The 22,388-nt window shown below is 39.3% G+C and overlaps 1 protein-coding gene and 1 long non-coding RNA gene across 2 annotated transcripts in view; one reads left to right on the top strand and one right to left on the bottom strand.

Moving 5' to 3' along the window:
• The window catches only part of LMOD3 (leiomodin 3), a 60,570-nt gene that overhangs the window by 8,109 nt on the left and 30,073 nt on the right, over positions 1-22,388 (top strand). The window lies entirely within an intron of this gene.
• On the bottom strand, positions 5,593-12,493 carry LOC108314069. The gene is made up of 3 exons (XR_001829330.2): positions 12,374-12,493; positions 9,269-9,340; positions 5,593-5,740 (listed from the first exon to the last, which is right to left on the bottom strand). It is a non-coding gene; the product is annotated as an uncharacterized LOC108314069 (long non-coding RNA).

Here is a 22,388-nt window from a genome sequence, read left to right as displayed (position 1 = left end):
ATCTGATGATTTTGTGCCTTGGGGTTGCTCTTCTTGAGGAATATCTTTGTGGTGTTCTCTGTATTTCCTGTACTTGCATGTTGGCCTGCCTTGCTAGGTTGGGGAAGTTCTCCTGGACAATATCCTGAAGAGTGTTTTCTAGCTTGGATTCATTCTTTCCATCACATTCAGGTACACCTATCAAATGTAGATTAGGTCTTTTCACATAATCCCATATTTCTTGGAGGCTTTGTTTCTTTTTATTTTTTCTCTGCTCTTGCCTTCTCATTTTATTTCATTGAGTTGATCTTTAATCTCTGATATCCTTTCTTCTGCTTGTTCAATTTGTCTATTGAAACTTGTGTATGCTTCGCAAAGTTCTCATGTTGTGTTTTTCAGCTCCATCAATTCATTTATATTCCCCTCTAAGCTGTTTATTCTCACTAGCACTTCATCAAACCTTTTTTTCAATGTTCTTAGTTTCTTTGCATTGGGTTAGAACATGTTCTTTTAGCTCAGAGAAATTTCTTATTACCCACCTTCTGAAGCCTGTTTCTGTCAATTCATCAGACTCGTTCTCCATCCAGCCTTGTTCCCTTGCTGGTGAGGAGTTGTTATCCCTTGGAGGAGGAGAGGCGTTCTGGTTTGGGGTGTTTTCATCCTTTTTATGCTGGTTTCTTCCCATCTTTGTGGATTTATCTCCCTGTGGTCTTTGTAGTTGGTGACTTTTACATGGGGTCTCTGAGTGGATGTCCTGTTTGTTGATGATGAAGTTATTTCTTTCTGTTTCTTAGTTTTCGTTCTAACAGTCAGGCCCCTCTAATGTAGGACTGCTGGAGGTCCACTCCAGATCCTACTTGCCTGGGGATCACCTATAGTGGCTGCAGAACAGTAAGCGTTGCTGGCAGTCTTCTACTTCTATCTTTATCCCAGAAGGATACCTGCCAGATGTCAGTCTGGGCTCTTCTTTAGGAGGTGACTCTTTGGATATAAAGGGGTTGGGGAGCTGCTTGAGGAGACAGCCTGTCCTTTATAGGATCTCAGGTGCTGAGCTGTGAACTCCATTGTTCTGTTCAGAGCTACTCGGTAGGTGTGTTTAAGTCTGCTGCAGCAGAACTCATAACCGCCTTTTTTTCCCAAGTGCTCTGTCCCAGGAAGGTGGGGCTTTATTTATAAGTTTCTGTCATGCCGCTGCCTTTTTTCAGAGATTCCCTGTCCAGTGAGGAGGTAGCTTGGTCACAGTCTGCCAGCAGAGGTGTTGCTGAACTGCTGTGGGCTCTGCCCAGCTGCTATGTGAACCTCCTTGCAGTTTTGTTTACGGGGTATAGTTAGAACTGCTTCAGTAATGGCGGAGTGTCTCTGTAATGGCAGACTGTCTCTGTAATGGCGGGTTGCCTTGGTAATGGCGGGTTGCCTCGGTAATGGCAAACTGCCTCAGTAACGGTGGACTGCCTCAGTGATGGCGGATACCCTTCCTACACAGAGGTGGACCATCCTGGGTCCAGCTGTGCTTGCTGTGAAACTCTCAATCCAGAGCATTTCAGATTGCAGGTCTTTGTGGGGGTGGGACCAGCTGAGCCAGATCCCCTGGCTCCCTGTTTCAGCCCCTTTTTTTTTTTCAGTTGCATGGGTGACTCTGTCTCCCAGGTGTTCCAGCCACCAGTTGTAAAGGTGCCCAGATTTGTGTGAGATTTTGTGCAGAGACTCACTGCGCTGGCTGAAACAGCCACGGTGGGGACTCATGGTGGTTTTCCACCTGGGAATCTCCTGTCCTGGCTCCCCGTTTCAGTCCCCTTTTTTTTCAGTTGCATGGGTGACTGTCTCCCTGGTGTTCCAGTCACCAGTTAAAAGGTGCCTGGACACGTGTGAGTTTTTGTGTGGAGACTCGCGGCGCCAACTGAAATGGCCACCCTGGGGGTGGGTGGCATTTTTCTGCCCGGGAATCTCCTGGTCTGTGGACAGTAAAAATTTGTTTGGAAATGCAGTAATCACTCACCCTCTGCATTTTCACTGGGAACTGCAATCCAGAGCTGTTCCTATTTGGCCATCTTGGATCCCCTCAATGATAGTTTCTTTCGCTGTGTGGAAGCTCTTAAGTTTAATTAGATCACATTTGCCTATTTTGGCTTTTGCTGCCAATGCTTTTGGTGTTTTAGTCATGAAGTCCTTGCCCATACCTATGTCCTGAATGGTAATACCTAGGTTTTCTTCTAGGGCTTTTATGATGTTAGGTTTTTTGTTTTTGTTTTTGTTTTTCAGTGCATTTTTTCAAGGTGCTGTTGAAGATGTTACGTCTTAAATGTTTAAATCTGTAATTCATCTTGAGTTAACCTTTGTATGAGGTGTAAGGAAGGGATCCATTTTTCAGATTTCTGCATATGTCTAGCCAGTTTTCCCAACACCATTTATTAAATAGGGAATCCTTTTCCCATTGCTCGTTTTGTCAGGTTTATCGAAGATCAGATGGTTGTAGATGTGTGGCATTATTTCTAAGGCCTCTGTCTGTTCCATTGGTCTATATCTCTGTTTTGGTACCATTACCATACTGTTTTGATTACTGTAGCCTTCTAGTACAGTTTGAAGCCAGGTACCATGATACTGCCAGCTTTTTTTTTTTTTTTCTCTGCTTAGGATTGTCTTGGCTATGGGGGCTTCCCCCCCCCATAAATTTAAGGTGATTTTTTTCCAATTCTGTGAAGAAAGTCAGTGGTAGCTTGATGGGGATACCATTGAATCTATAAATTACTTTGGGCAGTATGGCCATTTTCACAATATTGATTCTTCCTAACTATAAGCATGGAATATTGTTCCATCTGTTTGTGTCCTCTCTTATTTCCTTGAGCAGTGGCTGGTAGCTCTCCTTGAAGAGGTCCTTCACATCCCTTGTAAGTTGTGTACCTAAGTATTTAATCCTCTTTGTAGCAATTGTGAATGGGAGTTCACTCATGATTTGGCTGTTTGTCTGTTATTGCTGTATAGGAATGCTTGTGATTTTTGCACATTAATTTTGTATCCTGAGACTTTGCCGAAGTTGCTTATCTAAGGAGATTTTGGGTTGAGACAATAGGGTCTTCTAAATATACAGTCATGTCATCTGCAAATGGAGACAAATTGACTTCCTCTTTTCCTAATGGAATACCCTGTATTTCTTTTTCTTGCCTGATTGCCCTGGCCAGAACTTCCAATACTATATTGAATAGTAGGGATGAGAGAGGGCATCCTTGTCTTGTGCTGGTTTTCAAAAGGAATGCTTCTGGTTTTTGCCCATTCAATAGGATATTGGATGTGGGTTTATCATAAATAGCTTTTATTATTTTGAGATACATTCCATCAATACCTAGTTTATTGAGAGTTTTTAGAATAAAGGGCTATTGAATTTTGTCAAAGGCCTTCTCTGCATCTATTGAGATAATCTTGTAGTTTTTGCCTTTGGTTCTGTTTATGTGATGGATTGTGTTTACTGATTTGCATATGTTGAACCAGACTTACATTCCAGGGATGAAGCTGACTTGGTCATGATAGATAAGCTTTTTGATGTGCTGCTGGATTTGGTTTGCCAGTATTTTATTGAGGATTTTCACATCAATGTTCATCATGGATATTGGCCTGAAATTTTTTTTTTAGTTGTGTCTCTGCCAGTTTTGTGTATCAGGATGATGTTGGTCTCATAAAATGAGTTATGGGGGATTTCCTTTTTTTTTGTATTGTTTGGAATAGTTTCAGAAGGAATGGTACCAGCTCCTCTTTTTACCTCTGGTAGAATTCGACTGTGAACATATCTGGTCCTCGACTTTTTTTGGTTTACAGGCTATTAATTGCTGCCTCAACTTCAGACCTTGTTATTGGTCTATTCAAGGATTCAACTTCTTCCTGGTTTAGTCTTGGGAGGGTGTAAGTGTCTGGAATTTATCCACTTTTTCTTGATTTTCTGGTTTATTTCTTACTGCAATTTTTAAATTGGGAAAAAAAAAAGTGGTTCTTTCCTATCTAGATCACCACACCTGAATACTTAAGGTCTCGGTATTCTAACCCACCTTACTGCTTAAGGTGGACTACAATCCACCCCATTCAAAACTCTCCTCTTCTCTCCATCACAGCCATGACCACGCAAGTGGGTCCAAAGGCACCGTGTATTCATTCTTATTTCCTTGGTTTCTCATATGTTATTTGTTTGCTTATTAAGTGTTTATTGATTACCTATAATGTGCTAGGCAGTGGGAATACCACAGTCTCAGACACAGAATGTATCTCCTAGGAGTTTACAGCCTAGTCAGGGATGAAGTCACATAGATAGGTAATTGTAACATAGCACAAAGTGATATGATTAAGGACACAATAGACATCGGAGCATGAGAAATCAATAGGTGAAGTCAAGGAAGGCTTCCTGAAGTAAGGGACCTCTGACTCTGTGCGTGCTGTTACCTTGTTAAATTTGAAAAAAAAGGAGATGTACAGTAATGAATAGGATGATAATACATTCTGAGAAATCAGGTGATTTTGTGAGCATCATAGAGTGTACTGGGAAGTCAAGGCTACAGTGAGCCATGATCTCACCCCTGAACTTCAGCATGGGCAACAAAGTGAGATCCTGTCCTTTTTTTAAAAAAAGCATGTACTTATACAAGCCTAGGTAGTGTAGCCTACTACATAGCAAGGCTATATACTATAGTTCTTCTAGGCTACCAACCTGTACAGCATGTTACTGTCCTGAATATTATAGGTAATTGTAATACAATGATAAGCAGTTGTGTATCTAAACATAAAATGTACAGTAAAAAATATATAAACAATGGGAAAAAAATAAAATATAGGAACCAAACACCTGTGTAGGGAATTTATCATAAATGGAACTTGCAGGACTAGAAGTTGCTCTGGTAAGTCTGTGAGGCATGAAAGAATGTGAAGACCTAGAACATTACTGAACATTACGTAGACTTTATAAATACTGTATACTTAGACAATACAAAGTTTATTTTAGAAGTTTTTCTTTCTTCAGTAATCTTAGCTTATTGTAACTTATTTTAAAACATTTTATTTTTAACTTTTTAACTCTTATAACACTTTGCTTAAAACACATTATAATGCATACATACCTCTGTGTGTGTGTGTGTGTGTGTGTGTGTGTTTGTGTGTGTGTGTGTGTGTGTGTATGTATTGAGATGGAGTTTTTGCTTTTGTTGCCCAGGGTGGAGTGCAATGGCATGATCTTGGCTCACTGCAACCTCTGCCTCCCGGATTCAAATGATTCTCCTGCCTCAGCCACCGGAGTAGCTGGGATTACAGGAGCCTACCACCATACCTAATTTTTTTGTATTTTTAATAGAGATGGGGTTTCACCAGTTGACCAGGCTGGTCTTGAACTCCTGACCTCAGGTGATCCACCTTCATTGGCCTCCCAAAGTGCTGGGATGAACCACCACACCACCCCTGGCCATTTTTTTTAGTATTTCATATATATATATATATATATTTTTTTTTTTTTTTTTTTCTATTACTGTTTAAACTTTTTTGTTAAAACAAAGACATGGACACAAACAAAGACACAACATACACACTAGCCTAGGCCTACACAAGGTCAGGATCATCAATATCACTGTCTTTCACCTCCACATCTTGTCCCGCTAGAAGGTCTTCAAGGACAGTAACACACGTGGAGCTGCCATCTCTTCTAACAACAATGCCTTCTGGAATACCTCTTGAAGGACCTGCCTCAGGCTGTTTTACAGTTAACTTTTTTAAAAGTAAGTAGAAGGCATGTACTCTAAAATAATGAAAAAAAGCATAGTAAATACATAAACAGTAACATAGTCATTTATATCATTATCCAGTATTATGTACTGTACGAAATTACACATGCTATACTTTTATATGACCTGCAGCACAGTAGGTTTGTTTAAACCAGCATCACCACAAACATGGATAATGTGTTGTACAGTGACATGATGACAGTTATGATGTCACTAGGTGTTAGGTATATTCCAGCTCCATTATAACATTACAGGACTACCGCGGCACATGTTTTATACAGAAACAGTGTTAGGCTGTGCATGCTTGTATTACATTTGTAATCACCATCAAGTGTCAGGCAATAGCGGGTGGTAGCTTTCCAAGAGCAGAGTCAGCAGTGGAGGTCATATGGCAGATCACCAGCCACGTATAGGTTTCCTGTCTGGGAACCCTGGCTAAGGATCATCCTTCCTATGATAGAGTCCTATGCTGCTATAATCCAAGCACATCAGACTAAAATGATCATAGTTTTCTTAAAATCTGAAAGAAAGGACGATTTAAGATGAGGGATCAGCATGTACAAGTTGCTTGGTCTGTGGGGTTTTGTTTTGTTTTTTTTTCCTTTTGTTTTGGAGGCTGGAGGTGAGTTCTGGAAATTAAATAGTAAGTTAAAAATGGGAGATATAAAAAGGTCAATGTGTATGTATGGTCCATCTGAGGCAGGCCTAAGATTGCATGAAAAAATTGCACTGAAAAAAAGTTACTGTAGTTAACTGCTACTGTATGTTACTGTAGTTAAAAGATTGCACTGAAAAAATTATTACTGTAGTTATTTGAAGGTCACTGGAATCTTAGAAGAAGGGCTCTGGATTCACTTTCTCACACTGTGGCCTTATTAGTAGAAATTCATAACAAGACCTACCGGGTGCAGTGGCTCATACTGATAATCCCAGCACTCTGGGAGGCCAGTGCAGGTGGATCACATGAGGTCAGGAGTTTGAGACCAGCCTGGCCAACATGGTGAAACCCCATCTCTACTGAAAATACAAAAATTAGTCAGGTGTGGTGGCTAATGTGTGTAGTCCCAGCCACTCAGGATGCTGAGGCAGGAGAATTTCTTGAACCCAGGAGGCAGAGGTTGCCGTGAGCCAAGATCATGCCACTGCACTCCACGGAGCAAGACTCCATCTCAAAAACAAAACAAAAAAACCAACAAAACCTAACAGTATTTACATTACCATCATGTAATTTAGTTTTGCATGTGTTATCCCATTTAATCATCGCAACATACTCATGAGGTAGGTACTATTATTACTCCCATTTTGTAGATAAATAAACTGATGCTTTATTAGGTTACATGTTCGAGGGCATTTTCCTCATCCTTAAAATGGTAATGAGGAGTTATTCTTGTGAGAAGTAGACAGGGAAAACATATGCATAGTACCTAACAGAGCAAATGATTTACACTTGCTGGTTCCTCTCCCTGAGATTATGCCAATGGACCACTTTAGAAATGAACCCAGTCTCTTAATGGTCTCTTTCGGTTACTTAAGTAACCAATATCCTTTGGCTAAAGTTCCATTTGGAAAAACCCCATGGAACTCATATCTTTAATAAACTTAAAATTCTGGTTCCAGCTAACACAAACACCTTGATAATCAAATGGTAATTTATACATTTGATAAATAAATAATGCTAGACTAGCAATGACGATGCAGTCTACCCTTCAAAAGCTGTTGGCTTGACATCCAGTGTAGATCTGGCACTGTCTCAACAGTGCAAGGTTTGGGCTAGAGATCTGGCAAGAATCTCCAGGGATATCAACATCTTTAGCCTAGTGTCTGTGTTGGGGAGTGTCAAAAGATACCATGCATAGACTAGCAAGATAATCAAATAAACACTGAAGAAGAAAGAAAATAGCTCCAAACTAGATTCTGATCAACAACATATTTTTAACAATTAGAATAATGGCTTAAATCTAGCTCTTTGCCCTCTTCTATTCATTAGTGATACTAGTAAAGGAACTACTATCTCTTTGAAGATATCTGTGAAAAGGAGCATACATGCAAATTCAAATCTATGACCATTTATCAATAATCATTCTCTGACACAGACTGTTCTTGAATCAAAAAGCCTATCTGGGAAGATTAAATTTGGGTGAACTCTGGTCTTCTAAATTTGTATCTAACATAGTGAGAAGACAGTAGTAGTGCAGTGGATCCAAAAGAATCTAAACAGGCCAGTTATGGTGGCTCCTGCCTGTAATCTCAGGACTTTGGGAGATCGAGGCAGGAGGATGGCATGAGCCCAGTAGTTTGAGACCAGCCTGGGCAATGTGGTGAAAACCTGTCTCTACAAAAAATATAAAAAATACCCAGGCATAGTGATGTGCACCTGTAGTCGAAGCTACTCGGAAGGCTGAGGTGGAAGGATGACTTGAGCCCATGTGGACGGTGCTACAGTGATCTCTGCAATCCAGCCTGGGTGACAAAATATGATTTTAAGCATCATATTTACTTCTACTTTTTTCTTTTTCTTTTTTCATATCCCCAGAGGTGGTCAGGAATACTTCTACTTTTTAATAATTATTTTTACTTTTTTAGAGATAGGGTCTCTGTCACCCAGACTAGTGTGCATGATTGTAGTTCACTGTAGCCTTGAAATCCTGGACTCAAGCAATCCTCCTGCCTTGGCCTCCCAAAGTGCTGGGATTACAGGTGGAGGCCACCATGCCTGGCCTTTACTTTTACTTACGATTGGCTTTAGTAAAGAAGTATTGTCATGAGCTGCATAACAATGTATCAGTCAGTGATGGACCGCATATGGATGGTGTTTCCCATAAGATTATATTGCTGTATTTTTTCTATGCCTTTTCTATATTTAGATACACAAATGCTTACCATTGTGTTGCAATTGCCTACAGTGTTCAAGACAGACATGTGCTATACAGGTTTGTAGCCTAGGAGCAATAGGCTCTACCTTATAGCCTGAGTACATACCATCTAGGTTTGCATAAAGGCACTCTATGATGTTCACACAATGAAATCTCTTAAGGACACGTTTCTCAGAATGTATTCCTGTTATTAGGGATCACATGGCTGTAAAGATATTAAATTCCTTGGGCATATACTGCTATTTGTTTTAAACAAATAGTTTTATCATGGCAATAGTAACTGTTTTCATAATTTTGAACTCTAAAGTCCCTTGCAAGGGCCCTGGTCTCTCTGGCTATAGAATATATTTTCCTGGCATATTCTTTACTTTTGTTTATATGCTGTAGGAAATGTTAAATGTCTAAATCTAAGTCATAAAATAGCATGTGATCAGTTGTACTCTCAGATACAGATGTTAGGGAAATAAGCAACTAGGCCTGTCTACAAAAGTATTATGCAGACTGTTTTAATCAACAACCAAGTTGATCTCAGGATTATATCCAAGAATAAGAGAATTTTTGGTTTTTAATATTATTTTTAAAAGATTAAGAATTAATTTCACTAATTTCAGGTTTACAGTACAGGTAACAAATTATTTTTGCTTAAAAATGGAAGTGCATCCTATATACCAGGCATTGTATCAGTGAAACAAATTGAGGACATTGTTCCTCGCCTCTGAGAATCTTACCAACAAGTGGGAACTGTAAGAACAAATACATTACAGTAAGATGTGCTATAAAAAATGTTAGAAGATGTTAAAGTAATGTGGGCAATTTTGTAAACCTATTTGTTCCCTCATATTGCAAAAATGAGAAGACTGTGTCTCCTGCATTTTTATTGGCACAATTTTAAATAAAATGGTTGAAACTTTAAAAAAAATGATAGAGATGTTAGGTGAAATATTCTCATGTATGGGCCTTTGTCCAAGCTCTCGCTTTGTATTAGGGGGATATGTACTGCAGGATACTCTTCTACAGATTCTACTCATTGTTTCCTGTAGAATCTCAGCATTTTGGATCAGATGTTTCTTTATTGTGAAGGACTGTTTTATGCATTATAGAATATTTAGCACCATCCCTGGCCTTGCCTTTGAGATGCCAATAGCACTCTCCCCAGTTTTAACAACAGAAAACGTCTTGAGCTATAGCCAAGTACCCCTCTGGGGGTGGGGGAACGTGGCAAACTTGCCTCCCCTTGATGGAGAACCACTGCTCTATGAGGTGTAGTTGCTAATCTGATTACCAACAATCTGACCTTCATGGTGACAATCTTGCCTCTATTAGAACACATTTCACTGGTGGGGCAGTCACCGTGTTAGAGAGCTCTTGACTTCTCTTTTGCTGTTCTGAAGCCTCTTAAGTCACAGAGGCTGATAATATAAATGCCAAAAAGCACTGGGTTTAACCTAACCAGGATCTAAACCCAGCTTCAGCACTTATTAGCTGTATAACCTGGTTAAATTCCTCCCTTTCTCTAAGCCTTGGCTTCTGAAGCTATAAAATGGGAATAATAATAGTACTCATCTGTGGCAGCTGCAGCTCATACCATACTCAGTATCTGTACCACACTTCTTCCAAGTAAACCCTTCGATTTTGTTTGGGTGACAATGTGCCCAGGTTAGAGTAGCCAGACTTAGAAATAAAAATATACGCTGTAAAGTTAAATTGTATTTTAAATAAACTATGAATAATTTTTTAGTAAAAGTGTATCTCATTTACTAAAGATTTATTATTTATTTGAAATTTAAATTTAACTAGGTATTATGTATTTTATCTGATGACTCTAGCTCAGTAAAAATACTTCCCTCCTCCTGCTCCCTTTGCAGCCAAAAAAGGACCCATCACCTGGGTCTGGCCGATGAGATATAAGTATTCTGGGGACACTAATTGTTTTCCTGATAGACTCAGGTCAAACTTGGCTTTTGCTTTTTGCTCTCCTCCTTTTTCCTGCCTGGAGTGTGAGTGTGGTACCCAGGGCTGGAGGAGGTCTTTCCAGCATGAGAGGAGAGCAGAGAGCTCACAGGAGACTGGGTTGCTAACGACTTCCCTGCTGAGCAGTTGTAACTTCTCTTTTCAATAGAAACCTGTATGGTTAGTCACTGTTGTTTGGGTTTTCTGCCACCCGCCTGTGCTGAATATTCTGCTTGCCCCTCCAGATCCAGTTCTGCCTGTGCCCTTTTGCTACATTGCAAGGGAAAGCTGCCTTGAAGCACATCAAAGGGCCATTGCTCTCTGATTTCCAGAGGGGTTAGGTCGATGGGAGGAACTAGCAGGAAATGGGAGAGAGGTTGGAGAATAGATCCCTCTAGCTCCCTCATTCTCAGCTATGGGATAGTAGCTGTATTCCTCTTCCCAAAGCCACACCTTTGGCCAGATGGCCCTCTGCTATAGCTGCAGCTCTTTCCCTGGGCTCCACAGATCTGCCTCCTGCCCTCCGGTCTAGAGGGGTAAGAACCTCTCCATGCCCTAACACCTATGTCATCTAGACAGTTCCCATTATCCCTGACCCCAACTCTACCTTGAAGGTAACACCCATTTCCCAGGGTGATTCTGATTCTTATGCCACCCACACAATTTTTAACTGATGAACTTCCTCATAGGGGTTTTGGGATTACCAAGTAAGATGATGACATCAAGGTTAGCACTGTGCCTTGTGCCTACTGTGTAGTAAACTCTCAAGAAGTGTACTATTATTTGTAAGGAGTTGTGGTAAAATCAGTAAGCTAATTCAAGGCCTCTCTTAGGGCCTGCCCTGCCTTGCTCATTCCTTCCCCCTCCTTTGACTGTTCTCTTCTCTTCCCCATCTCTTCTTCCCCACTTCTCTTTCCTTAACCCCCATCCAACAGACAGATCCCAAATGCTCATGTTCCAGAATGCAGATTCTGTGAGAGAAAGAAGGAGGACTCCCACTTTGTCCTTGAGCCTGAGCCAGATCCAAGGCTTTGCCATAGGGTGCAGTGGTCTCACCTAACAGTGAATAAACTTGCACTTTGCCTTTGGTTTTTGCTGTTGATCTCTGTGTATATGAATATAGGTTTCATCTCAAACACTGACTTGATTGATTATGGCTGCCTACCATGAGGCTCTGTTAAGGATTCTAAGGTTGCTCCTGGACATAGGGAGAGTATTATGATTGATTATTAATGTCTGCCATGAGCATGATGTAAGAGAGTGGTAATAGAAGCGCCAGGTATTTATCATTCCTGATCTGAAACATGAGCCCCAGCCAGTGGTAGTAGTTGTAATTTTCTGCTAGGTCATGCTCTGACATGGCCTTGGCTGGGTATTCAGATGGCTCAGTAGCAGTTGGGTAGTTCCACTGTTTATTTATATTACCTAATGACAAGAACTAATTTTGCACTAATTAAAATTATATTTTAATTTAAATAACCAACTAATAAATTATATATATGTATTTGGCGTCTCAAGAGAAGTGTGACTTTTTTACTTACAATCTAATGCCAAGAAAGATGGAAGATCTATTAGAATAAATGCAAGAGATAGATTTACTTTAAATAAAATATTCGAGTAATTGTTTTTTACATGAAGCTCTGGAATGCTATCTCTTCATTTTTGAAACATACAATTTGGAAGAACGATCACAGTCATAGAAAACATATATGCCATTACACATAAATAGCCTCAAAAATTATTTTAGTAAAAACTACAGCAGAATATCTTCTCCCAAATGACTCCCTACCCTAACATACAAATTCTGTGTCCCCATAGCCTTACCTCTTTCCTTGAGCCTCTCACTTTTATTCCTCTAGTTGCTGGGTGTTTGTTATTATAAAGGCAACATCTGACCCTTTATAATCCCCAGATTGCATTTCAGTGGATTGCGTCGGACAGAGACAGATAAATATTTTTTTTCAATTTTAGAAGGCTCCATCATACCTAGAAGTATTTTTTAAAGGGTGGCCAGTTTCTGTTACATGGAAACGTTTGCTGAGCAAAGTCAGGGAATGTTTGGCAACCGAAGACAATAAGCGATGATTAAATCGATCGCTTAGTGATGTTTATCAGGAAAAAAGCAACAACAGCAGAAATCAGTGGTGTGAAATTTGTTTTGAAGCACTTAGCATGATGCACTCTCATTAATTTAAAAATAGAACCCAGGTAGTATGTTAAATACTTAAGGAATGATGTTTGTCACAGGAAGAGGGAGACAGTGACTTTAAAGAAAAAGATGACGGTGAAGTGGCCACAAATAAATCTCTCATTCTAATTCTCTCAATAGTTTTGTGATTGTTTCTCCTTTCGAGTGGGCTAAATGTCTGACTTTTAGAAGAAAAGAGGTGTTTTCAAATATGAAAGCAGCCTCGATATGTAAACTGACACTCTGGTTGCGTTCCAGGCTGCATACAATTGCAAGGTGATGAGATCGTGTCCTGATGGAGTAGGAGGTGAAATCCCCTTCTGTATGCTCTGTTGCTCAGTAGAAACTGAGAAAAGCCACTGTCTTCAGGGCAGAGAAGGGGACACATGAGTTGCGGCTTGTGTGTTCCTATTGACTTTGTAAATTTATCAAATTATTTTTACTACTCATATCTTCCATTTCTTCCTAAGTGATTAATTAATTCACTTAACCAAAATATTTGATTACTTTCTGTGTACACTGAACAGTGTGAATAAATAAAGAACAGGTATAGCCTTTGTCCTTACAAAGTTTTCTGATGCTTGAGACGTTGACAAATCTTTCGTCAAAAGAATGCTAAAAATAACCAAGTCAACTTTAGATCATTTTACTAATAGTTGTCTTTCATCTATTAGAATGTCATCTTTCTTCCTTTTTATATAACGTAGAAAAGGAAAAAATGTCAACTGAGGACATTACCACTCAGAAAACTAACTACTGGCATATCCCCTGCTAGCTTAGTCTGTTTTGTGCTGTTACAAAAGAATACTTGAGACTGGATAACTTATAAATAGAAATTTATTTGGCTCATGGTTCTGAGGGCTTGGAAGTCCAATCTTGAGAGGCTATATCTGGTGAGGACCTCCTTGTTGCATTATAACATAGCAGAAGGCATCACATGGCAAGAGAAATCAAGAAAGAGCTGAGCTCACTTTGATAACAAACCTACTCTCAAGATGACAAATTCATTCCCATAATAACAACATGAACCCATTCATGAGAGCAGAGCCCTTATGACCCAGTCACCTCTCAAAGGTGCAATTGCTCAACACTGTTACGTGGGGAATTAAGTTTCCAACACATGAACTTTACAGGACACATGCAGATCACAGCACCTATACAGCCTTTACTAAAAATCACTGTCTTCAATCTTCAGTAAGGAGATAATTAGCATTCACAATACGGTAACAGTTAATCTCAAGTGCAAAGGTGGGCACACACAGAAACCATCAAACAGGTAAGAAAACTAACACTTTAAAAGAAAGACAAAATCATGAAATGGAAGAACTAACACATGAGGAAATCTAGTTAACAAGAGAAGTCCTTTTATCTAAGAAATAGTACAGTATGACATGTGTTTTAATAAAGTTAGCATAGGTAATTGAGAGTCTAAAGAGAAAATACCTAACACAGGGAAAGAACACCAAAGTCTTCTTGGAGGAGGTGCTAAAAGCTGCCTTTTGAAATTTAGATTGGGGTCAGCCAGAAAAATATGGCACCAATGATATTCTAGTAGAAATGTATAAACAAGGGAGGGTAAGACAGATAACCTTATAAGAAATATAAAGAGGTCAGGAGTCCTGACCCTGAAATAGTCTAAATTAATAATCATACCTTGCATTTGGATAGTTCTTCACAATTTTATAAGTGCTTTCACAGACACTCTCAGTGGTTCCAACAGCAACCTGTTGGATATATACATTTAACATCATTTAACAGAAGGGAAGCTCCATTTGGAGAGGGTAAGTGATTTGCTTGTGGAATCACATAAGAGACAGGCTTTAGGCTTCTGGTGGCCAACTAAGTGCTTTGTCTACTACTTTATGGCTGCCTCCACTTTGCATTTATTGGCAGAATACAAAGTGCCATGTATTATGGCAGCTAAGCAAGTACAGTACAGAAAGAGAAGGAGATGGAGAAGGCAACTCTTGGGATCCTCTAAAGAAAATGTGACTTGTGGCCAGCCACAGTGACTCACACCTGTAATCCCAGCACTTTGGGAAGCCGAGACCGGTGGATCACTTGAGACGAGGAGTTCGGGACCAGCCTGGCCAAAATGGTGAGAATCCCGTGTCTACTAAAAATATAAAATTAGCCGGGCGTGGTGGTGCATGCCTGTAGTCCCAGCTAATCAGAAGGCTGAGACATAAGAATCACTTGAACCCAAGAGGTGGAGGTTACAGTGAACCAAAATCGTGCCACTGCACTCCAATCTGGGTGACAGACTGAGAGTTCATCTGAAAGTGAGAGACAGAGAGAATGTGACTTTTATCTTTGAGCTTGGAGCTTTCACCTGAGTTCTGGAAAAAAAAAAAGTGCAATGTAAAGGACTTAAACTATTAAATTAATATGGAAAAGTTTGTCAATTTGAACTTAATTTTAGGAAGAGCTTAGGCATGAGATAAAATATTAGATTTTGTTATTTTTTTTTTTAACTTTCATTGTCAAAGTGGTATTTAAACACAGGATTTTAGGAGTATCAGTAATTGGGAAACCATAATGAACTCATGCAGGTTACCCTAATTCTTTTATTATTATTATTATTTTATATATATATATATATTATTGTGTTTTAGGTTCTGGGGTACATGTGAAGAACATGCAGGATTTTCGCATAGGTACATACATGGCCATGTGGTTTCCTGCCTTCCTCCCCATCACCTATATCTGGCATTTCTCCGCATGTTATCCCTCCCCAGTTCCCCACCCCCAGATGTCCCTCCCGTAGTTCCCAACAGAACCTCAGTGTATGATGCTCCCCTCCCTATGTCCAAGTGTTCTCATTGTTCAACACCTGCCTATGAGTGAGAACATGTGGTGTTTGATTTTCTGTTCTTGTGTCAGTTTGCTGAGAATGATGGTTTCCAGATTCATCCATGACTCTATAAAGGACATGAACTCATCGTTTTTTATGGAAGCATAGTATTCCATGGTGTATATGTGCCACATTTTCCCTGTCCAGTCTCTCATAGATGGGCATTTGGGTGGGTTCCAAGTCTTTGCTATTGTAAACAATGCCACAGTGAACATTTGTGTGCATGTGTCTTTATAATAGAATGATTTATATTCCTTTGGATATATACCCAGTAATGGGATTGCTGGGTCAAATAGAATTTTTATTTCTAGGTCCTTGAGGAATTGCCACACTGTCTTCCACAATGATTGAACTAGTTTACACTCCCACCAACAGTGTAAAAGTGTTCCTATTTCTCCACATCCTCTCCAGCATCTGTTGTCTCCAGATTTTTTAATGATCGCCATTCTAAGTGGCGTGAGATGGTATCTCAGTGTAGTTTTGATTTGCATTTCTCTAATGGCCAGTGATGATAAGCATTTTTTTCATATGTTTGTTGGCCTCATGTATGTCTTCTTTTTGTCTGTTCAGATCCTTTGCCCACTTTTTAATGGGCTTGTTTGTTTTTTCTTGTAATCCTGTTTTAGTTGTTTGTAGATTCTGGATATTAGCCCTTTGTCAGATGGGTAGATTGCAAAATTTTTTTCCCATTCTGTTGGTTGCTGATTTAGTCTACTGATTGTTTCTTTTGCTGTGCAGAAGCTCTGGAGTTGATGTTTTACTTTTTATATTGTTACTTTGCTTGTACGCTTTAATGTTTTATAAGCTAGAATTAATGTGTTCAATAATGTGATATGCTGGGGATATTTTTCTACAAAGAGTTGATACGGTGATTATAAACTTAGCATGCATGTAGGAGACATGTTGTATTTTTGTCAATCCAGTAGCCCTTCCTTCTTCTCCTGTGTTGTGTTGATCCCCTGTGTACTCCATTGGGGGTGGGATTAGGTTCAAGAGACTGAAGAAGAGGCCCAATGCCAGCAAAAGAGACATGGGGTTTTATTGAGGGGGTTACATACTGGGGAGCGAGTCCAGTGGTAGTGACTAGACAGGAGGACCACACAGCCCAGTGGCAGCAGACTGGGCAGAATAACCTCAACCACTTACAAAAGCAAGCAGTTTATATATTTGTACTTAGCACCCTTTCCCTAGCAACCTTCATCTCTGTAAGGCATGTAGAAGTCACCCTCCAATTACTTCCTGCTAACTAGATTTCTGGAGCCCTGTGTGTTCTACCACCAAAATATGTCCAGAAACAATCCTCTTCTCACCTTTGCTGTTGTGACCTCTCTAGTCCATGTTGCCACCTTCTGTTGTCTGGATTTCCACAGTAACTTCCTAAATGTCTCCCTCCTTCTACTTCTATCCTCACAAAATCCATTCTCTTCTTGCCGTCACAGGGATTCTTTTAAAAACCTGAATCAGCCAGGCATGGTGGTACACACCTGTGTTCCCAGCTACACAGGAGGCTGAGGCAGGAGGATCACTTGAGCATGGGAGGTCAAGGCTGTAATGAGCCATGTTTACACCAGCACAACTACAGCCTGAGTGACAGAGTGTAAGACCCTGTCTCAAAAAATAAATTAATAACTAACTTAAAAATTCATTTCATTCCCATGAAATTGTCTTGCAGTAGCTCTCCGTTGATTTAGAATAGAATATAAACCACTTTATCATGTTCCACAAGGCTTTACATTAGACATTGCCATTGCCTACCTTCCCAAACCTACCACATATCACCCTAAACCTTATTCGTGAACCCCCAATCACAATAGAAAGAGGGAAGAGACAGAGAAGGGAGAGGGAAGAATAATCATCTTGAGACACTTCAAATTATTTCAATAACAACCTTAGTAAATGAAAATTCATTACGATTAATTTATTCATTCACTCAACACATCAGTTTTGAGCCCTTTTTCATCTTTTCTAGGCACTGGGAATAACAAAGTAAATGAGGCAGACACAGCTTCTGATCTTACATAGCTCGTATTCTAATGAAGAACAGCCTGATTGAGAATATTTAACAGGATCCTCCATAGTCTGAAGGCAGCTCTCAGAGAGGCATTGTGTAGATGGCTGGATGACTTGGCAGGAACATTTGGTTAATTGTACATCTAAAGGCTATAGAAGGGAATAGGCACATTTGGGTTTGTAAACTCTGGTGTATTCATTTTATTTATTTATTTATTTATTTATTATTTTTTTGAGACAGAGTCTCGCTCAGGCGCCAGACTGGAGTGCAGTGGCGCGATCTCGGCTCACTGCAACCTCTGCCTCCCAGGTTCAAGCAATTCTCCTGCCTCAGCCTCCTGAGTAGCTGGGACTACAGGCGCCCACCACCACGCCCAGCTAATTTTTGTATTTTTAGTAGAGACGGGGTTTCACCATGTTGGCCAGAATGGTCTCGATCTCTTGACCTCGTGATCTGCCTGCCTCGGCCTCCAAAAGTTGTATTCATTTTTTAATATCAAGTTCTATAGCAGTTTGTAGTCATGTTGCATATACAAGTATAGGTATCAGTAATTTTATAGTCACAGGAAAAAACATTCACGAAGAATTACTTCTCCCTTAAAATTACAGAAAACATTCTAAGTCAAATTTAATTTCTCTTAGATGACAATTGACTCATCTTTAGGAAAAGAGAAAATGTAAAAAGTATTTTAAGATCATACCAGCTAAATGTGGTGGATTATGTCTGTAATCCTAGTCTTTTGGGAAGCCAAGGCAGGAGGATCACTTGGGCCCAAGAGCTTGAGACCAGCCTGGGCAACATAGCAAGACCTCATATCTATAAAAAATGAAAATAGCCAGGTGTGTTTGTGCTTGTCTGTAGTTCCAGCTACTCAGGACGCTGATGTAGGAGGGTTGCTTCAGCCCAGGAGGTCAAGGATGCAGTGGGCTATGATTGTGCCATTGCACTCCAGGCTGGGTGTCAGTGAGACCTTGCCTCAAAAAAAGGGAAAAAAAAAAAAATACTTGCAGATGTTTTCTTGTGAGAAGAAAAAGATTATACCATAGGTCTAAGGAGAAAATATGAGTAGTTATGCAATTTGGTTGTTGGATCTTCCCCAACAAAGACAGCCACGGGTTTCTGCAAAGTGAGATTTGCCAAATCAAGATTAGTGACAATCTTAAAAAGAAAAACTTACAGTATTTAAATAAAAAACGCATGGAAGAAAAACAGGCAACATATTAAGAATGTTTACCTATTACCTTGTGATTTCAATTTATTAATTTCTGCTTATCTATATTTTCTATGTTTCTATGATGAACATGTATGATATATACTTAAAGCCAAGTTATTTTAAAGAGAGAAAGATTTAACTTGTTTCCAGTGACCATATTCTTTAGCCATTTCTTTGGAAAGGGACCAAAGAGGAGGCTTGTTTGTGCCTTAGTGAGATTTGATAAAATTCTTGAAACACTGCATATGGTTTCAGATTACTCTTCTAAAGTTTCTGGAAGCTCTGGACTTTTCTCCGATGTCTTGAATGCTTCTTGAGTAACAGAATTGTGCCATCTAAATTTCTTCTTGCATTTCAATCAACTGAAGTGCCCTTTGCCCTGTGTCCTCAAGTGTTTGGCATCACCAGTGTTGCAGTTCTTTTTTCCTCTTGTAAATAGCCTATCTATATTTTTGGAGCTTCACCTTTTGTTTTAAAATTTATACATTGAGGCAAAATTTGCACTGAACAAAATGCCCACATCTTAAGTGTAAAAACAGATTTTTGAGAAATGTATTCACTTATGTAACTAACACCTCAATAAGATGTAGCTACCACCCCAGAATGTTCCCTGGTGCCAATTTCCCAGTCAATCCACACTCCCCATAAGCAACTACTCTTAATTTCTAATGTCATGGCTTCACTTTGCCTGCTCTTTTTTTGCATGATCATGGCTCACTGCAGCTCCAGCCTCCTGGGTGTGAGCAATCCTCCTGCCTCAGCCTCCATATAGCTGGGACTGCAAGGCACACACCACTGTACCAGGCCAATTTTTCTGTTTTTTGTAGAGATGAGGTCTCTCTATGTTGCCTAGCCTGGTCTTGAACTCCTGTACTCAAGCCATTCTCCTGTCTCAACCTCAAAAAGTGCTGGGATTTTAGGCATGAACCATTGTGCCCAGCCTCACTTTGTCTGCCCTTGATTTTCACAGAAATGGAATCTTACTGCATGTATACTTCTGTGTCTAGCTTTTCTGACTCAACTTGTTTTTATATTTATAGCAAAAATCTGTTCTTATTGCTGAGTAGTCTTCTTTTGTATCCGTATAATATTGTTTATCCATTCTTCTGTTGATGGACTTAATGCCATCAATTTTTTTTAAATGACTTTTTTGTAAAATAATTCAGAAAAAAATGACTAGAAAGATATATAATAACTACTAGTAGTCATATCATGCAGCTTTGTCAATCTGATTATTTGTTTCATATATTTTTTAATACTTAACATCTTTTTATATTTTAAAAATTACAGTAAAAAATCCCACATAACATGAAATTTGCCATCTTAATCATTTTTAAGTGCATATTTTAGTAGTGTTAAGTACATTTAGAATTTTCTCATCTGGCGAAACTGAAACTCTGTCCCCATTAAACAACTCCTGATTCCCTCCTTGCCGGAGCTTTGGTAACCTCCATTCTGCTTCCTGTCTCTATGAATTTGACTACTCTGGGTCCCTCATAAAAGTGAAATCATATCGTAGCTGTCTTTTTGTGATTGACTTATTTCACTTAATGTCCTCAAGCTGCATCCATGTTGTAGCATGTGACGGAATTTACTTTCTTTTTAAGTCTGAATAATATTCCATTACATGTATGTAGCACATCTTTTATTTGTAGACTGACATTTGGCTGGCTTCCACCTCTTGGCTATTGTGAATAATGTTGCTGTGAACGTAAGTGTGCATGTGTGAGACCCCGCTTTCAATGCTTTCGGATGTAAACCCAGCAGTGGAGTTGTTAGACCATGTGATAATTTAATTTTTTGAGAATTGCCATGCTGTTTTCCATAGTAGCTGCACTATTTTATATTCCAGCAGTGCTCAACGGTTGTTCGTTTGTTTGTTTTTTGAGATGGAGTCTTACTCTGTCTCCCAGGCTGGAGTGCAGTGGTGCGATCTCAGCTCACTGCAACCTCCATCTCCCAGGTTCAAGTGATTCTCCTTCCTCGGCCTCCTGAATAGCTAGGATTACAGGAACCTACCACCATGCTTGGCTAATTTTTGTATTTTTAATAGAGACTGGGTTTTGTCATGTTGTCCAGGCTGGTCTCAAACTCCTGACCTCAAGTGATCCGCTTGCCTTTGCCTCCCAAAGTGTTGGGATTACATGCATAAGCCACCATGCCCAGCCTCAAATAATTGTTTTAAATAAATCAAATACTGCAGTTATAGTTGGACCCTTGATTCCCTCTTCTTTTGACTCTCCTCTTTCTCTGCCCAGGGAGGCCACTGTCCTGAACTTGGAGCTTCTCTTGCCCAGGCCTGTGTTTATATTACTCTACTGCCTTTTTTCGTCTATTATTGGGGATAAGCCATCCCCCTATATCCCCCAAAACCTGTTGTCACTCAGATTTTTGTTATTCTATAGATAATATCTTTTCTCTCTGGTAGTGTCTTTGAAATTCTCTAGTTTTACTACAAGTTGTATAAGTATGGCAAATTTTTTTAAACTGCAGTTGGTTTAAGATGTTTTCATTTTTATTTTGCTCAGTATTTGGAAAATACTTTCACTCTAAGGACTTCAGTTCTAGAAAATTAGCAATAATTTCTCTTTACATATTGCTTCTTCAACATTGCCTCCACTCTCTTATTCTGGAATTCTTTCTTTAAACATGTGGGAGCCCTAGAATCTTTCTCTGTACCTCAATCAATCTTTCATTCTTTTGGTTCCCCTCTGCATTCTGGACATCTCAGTTCTGTGTTCCAATTCAAAATCTCACTCATTTTTCATTCATTGCGTGGTTTATTTCAGTGAACTATATTGTTTAATTCTAATATCTTAAATTTTTTTCATATTTACCTATTATCTATAATTATTAGATTAAAATTATACTTTATCTTAACATATTAAAAATGACTAAAGTTCATCTAAGTCTATAAGTTGGTTTATTCTAAAGTGAAACAATATTCAAAATTCTGATTTTTATTAATTACAGAGTTATTTCCCCACATAATTCAACTCCTTGACCCGCCTACTTATGGTTGTCTTCTTAAAATTTTTTTTCTCTCTATTATTAAGTTTTCCTTTAAAAAGAAGAAAACAAAGGAGACTTCTAGCCCTCCTACCATGCTAATGCCAGTAGAATGTCCTACATTTTAATAACATAAAATGGTCTCCATGATGATATCACCTCTATACAAACACACTCAAAATATAGTCGAAGGTTTCTCTGATCATAAAATCCTATCAACATTAGCACAATAGTCAAATGACTTGGGAATATTTAAGAAAAAAAATCACTGTTCCATATTGATATATATTCTGTCAGATTTTTTTCTGTCCTTATATACAACATACATGGATTATGTTTTTATGTTTTTATTTTTATTTTTTTTCCCCATTTATTTATTTTATTGCATTTTAGGTTTTGGGGTACATGTGAAGAACATGCAAAATTGTTGCATAGGTACACACGTGGCAGCGTGATTTGCTGCCTTCCTCCCCATCACCTACATCTGGCATTTCTCCCCTTGCTATCTCTCCCCAGCTTCCCACCCCCCACCGTCCCTCCCCTATTTCCCCCCAACTGACCCCA

This window comes from Cebus imitator, unplaced genomic scaffold (genome assembly GCF_001604975.1).
Source record: "Cebus imitator isolate Cc_AM_T3 unplaced genomic scaffold, Cebus_imitator-1.0 Scaffold147, whole genome shotgun sequence".
Classification (NCBI taxonomy): domain Eukaryota; kingdom Metazoa; phylum Chordata; class Mammalia; order Primates; family Cebidae; genus Cebus; species Cebus imitator.
This window is presented reverse-complemented; position numbering and strand designations above follow the sequence as displayed.